At 47.3% G+C, this 3817-nt stretch overlaps 1 non-coding gene across 1 annotated transcript; it reads left to right on the forward strand.

Annotated features, from left to right (window-relative positions):
* Positions 1-643: 643 nt before the first annotated feature.
* Positions 644-715, forward strand: trnaw-cca (transfer RNA tryptophan (anticodon CCA)). The gene has a single exon. It is a non-coding gene; the product is annotated as a tRNA-Trp (tRNA).
* The last annotated feature ends 3102 nt before the right edge of the window (positions 716-3817 follow it).

Here is a 3817-nt window from a genome sequence, read left to right on the forward strand (position 1 = left end):
GTTGCCTACCAATTCCACACCCCACCCTGTTCCCTGGCCAACATCTCTGTCTCAGGTTTGCTGTAGTGTTCCAGCGAAGCTCAGCACCAGCAGAACGAAGAGCACCGAATATTACACTTGGGTACCATACATCCCTCCGGTCCCAATATCAAATTCAATAATTCTAGGGCCTAAAATCCATTGTATCCTCGTCCCTACCACACACACGAAGCCTTGTTATCACATAGTCTGTCATTACACACTACCTATTCTTAGCCACGAACAGTCTCCATACACCCTCCTACGCAGATCGTTATCAACTCCCTTTCCTGTCCAACAGTTTTGGGCTCTGTCCTGATCTATCATTTACTGCATCCGCCTTCCTCCCACAATATCTCCTGCATATAAACCAACGTTTTCCCAATCACCATCAGTTCTGTGGAAGGGTCACCGGCAACTCCTGTTTTTTGCTTCTGATACACAGCATCCACAGTTCTTTCAGCTTTTTATTGAGGTAGAGTTGGAAATTGTTTCGAGAGACAGAAAGAGAGGGGGGAGAGACAGAACAGACATGAACTGTTGATCTCCGTTGTTCCTCATAACGTAAAATCATTGCAGTGCGATCACTTCCCTTAAGCATTAATAGAGGACCCGGGGTATGCATGAGCTTGTGGCGCAACGGTAGCGCGTCTGACTCCAGATCAGAAGGCTGCGTGTTCGAATCACGTCAGGCTCACTGACGTCAACTTCCTCCATTCCAAATCAAGGAAGGAGTATGTTCACTCTGGATATCTGTTGAGCGAAGTCTTCTTTGGGGAAACTTTCGATCACACGTGAAGCTTTGCTGTCAGTTTGATTTGTGAACACTGTGTCAGGGAGGTGGTGTGCCCATTGTTTGGGTAAATGCTCAGCGCCCCCAGTTCATCACGGGATTTGAACACAGCCGTCTCCCTCTGGGCAGCCATTTGGATCACCGCGGTGTGAATAACATAATACCAACAGTTTTACAACATAATCCAGAGACTCCCAGTTTTATGTTTCAATCTATCAGGAGAGTGAATGCGATTTCAGATAGAAATGTTTCCCACCAACAGCAAATCCTTTCCTCTCACTGGACACAGTTAAAATTATCTTTATTCAACAGAAGGAGCGGAAACTACAGTCTGGCATCCTCTCTCCACATTGACGTTGAGCCTGAATTTTATAAACGGTGTCAGTAAAATCCAATGCCGGACACTGATTTGGTGCAATCGATTTTTTTGCCAAGCGTAATTCACCGAGAGGATGCTGCTGTGTGAAACAGCGTGGGGAATTACTGCAGGGCCTCCTGCACATGGGACACACCGCAACTGATGTGTTTCACCTTCACCAGTTTATTCCTATCTCGGAGAAGAGAGGTTTGATGATTCGGATCATAGCAGCCAGACAGAGGACAGGAGAAGAGCACTCAGCCCTTCACAAGCTTGTCACCACAGCTGGGTCATCGTGGCCCGTGTATCAGTATGGGATAGTAATCTGCATCTACTGACTGGAAGCACAGCAAATTGGAGTGCTGGTGGGACGATCACACAGGAGAAAATGGCTTCGACCTATCAACTGGAGTGGTTCCCAATGCGCAACTCCGCTCACCTCAACTGAATAACTGTAAACAAATTACTCCGTGATTCAAAGGAATACTCGGTTTTGAATCTGCATTGTGTCATGTACCTTCGAGAATGATGTCAAAGCACCTTCATTGCTGTGATGGAGTATCCTGGTGGGCAGAATATACCCGTTGTCAAATTTCCTACGTTTTGTTGGTCCAACTCCGATTTCACTCAGAATCACGAAATGTGGGACAGCGCAGACTGAGGCCATGCAGCCCACCTTAGCTCTGCTGGCTCAACACAATATGTAAATAAGTGTCTCATTCTGTCGCCTTCTCCCTGTAAATCTGCACATTGTTACATTGAACATACCCACCGAATTCCCTTTTGTGTCCATTGAATCTGCCTCTTTGTCACTGTCAGACAGCGACTTACTGACCCCACTCCCTGTGCGAAAACGGTCTTCCTAATGTCACTTTTACTTATTTTCCTGATGACTTTCAATCTCTGCCAAATCATTCTCGATCCTTTCAGGCCTGGAAGCATTTTCACTGCATTATTTCCTCTGTCTAAAACCCTCATGACGTGAAAAACTTCAATCAGACCAGCTTTCAGCCTTCTGTTCTCCAAAGAGAGCTGCCCCAAACTTTCCAATCTCCCTTCATTGCTGACATTCCTCAGGACGGCACCATTCACGTTAACCTGTTCAGCGCCGTCTGCAATCACTTCACTTCCCCGCTTCCTGAAGTGTCACCCTCAGAATTGTTCGTAATACAGGTGGAGGATTCATTCAGACTCGGATTGCGCGGGCGAAAAATCTGCAATCCTTGTTTTCACTTTGAACAAGTGTTTCCCTTCGCCGTGTTCACTGCAATGGCAGCTCTGCGCCGTCCCTAATTCAGGCAGGAAATGTGTTGCTGGAAAAGCGCAGCAGGTCAGGCAGCATCCAGGGAACAGGAGAATCGACGTTTCGGGCATAAGCCCTTCTTCAGGAATGGCCTGAAGAAGGGCTTATGCCCGAAACGTCGATTCTCCTGTTCCCTGGATGCTGCCTGACCTGCTGCGCTTTTCCAGCAACACATTTCCAGCTCTGATCTCCAGCATCTGCAGACCTCACTTTCTCCCTAATTCAGGCAGTCCGATCTTATTTAACAAAGCGGCTTTTTGAGAAAATTGATCGGTCATTTTTGCTCAGGTCAATTTAAGGAATGATGGTTCGCCTGGGATTGGAACCCGGGAACTCTCACACGTCTGCATTCGCTGGAAGACCCAAAGCTAGAATCATATCCCAGACGAACGAGCCACCAGCCATGGGTGCAGCCACCTCCTGAAGCAGCTGAGACTTGCTCAGTACGAAATACATTGTACATTGCTCCCAGAATTGCAAGTAGGGAAGAGTTTCAAGAACATCTGCTTCTCAATCTGTGTCCCTGCTCCCAGGACGCTGCTGTTTGTCCCGTCCCCAGGGACCCGGCTCTCTCCACTGGTGGATAATTGAACCACTTCGTTTCTACTTGCAAGCTGTGCTGGTGGAAGGCAGAGCCCATTCGCTCTTCTGCTCTCTCACACTATTACGTGAGGCAGGAGAAGTCAGTTACAGTCATGCGTAGGAAATGAGCAACTTTGAACTTGTTACAAAGGTCTTGTTAACGGAGAGATAGAAAGATGCTGTGCTGTCGGGACAGAGAGAAATGGACACCGGAGACTCTTCCCTCACGTAAATTGATATGGGTACATTTTTGTGCAGCCTGCTTGATGTTCAGAATTTGTCTTGACAGCAATCCCGCAGAAAGTCTTTTATTACATGGCTGTTGGTTTCTTTACTGCAGGAAATGGACTAAAACAGCAAGTCATGTGTTTCAACTTCACCGGTTCATTGCCATCTGAGAGCAGGGGTTTCAAACGAGATCAGGACACACCGACAGAGACCAAGACAAGACAACTCAGAGCTCCACAAGGGTGCCAGCGCAACTGTGTAAATTTGGCTTGTGTATCGATGTGATATATTGAGCTCAGATACCCGAAGTTTTGGGAAGCAAATGATAAGGCAAGGAACAGAACAGAGCGCCGTTATACGGGAAACTACTAAAGACATTAAGTGAGTCGGAGAAAATGGTTTCGCTTCTGGGTTATGATCCCAGCATGCACCCGCTGTGCCGTTCTCCTGCACTGCACGGTAGCTTTTCCAGAGAAGTATTCAGCTTTCCATCTGGCGTGTGACTTGCGCGTTCGAGAATGACATCAAAAGATCT

The sequence above is a fragment of the Chiloscyllium plagiosum genome, unplaced genomic scaffold (assembly GCF_037043375.1).
Source record: "Chiloscyllium plagiosum isolate Xiang-an unplaced genomic scaffold, Cpla_swu_hap1 HiC_scaffold_27, whole genome shotgun sequence".
Classification (NCBI taxonomy): Eukaryota; Metazoa; Chordata; class Chondrichthyes; order Orectolobiformes; family Hemiscylliidae; genus Chiloscyllium; species Chiloscyllium plagiosum.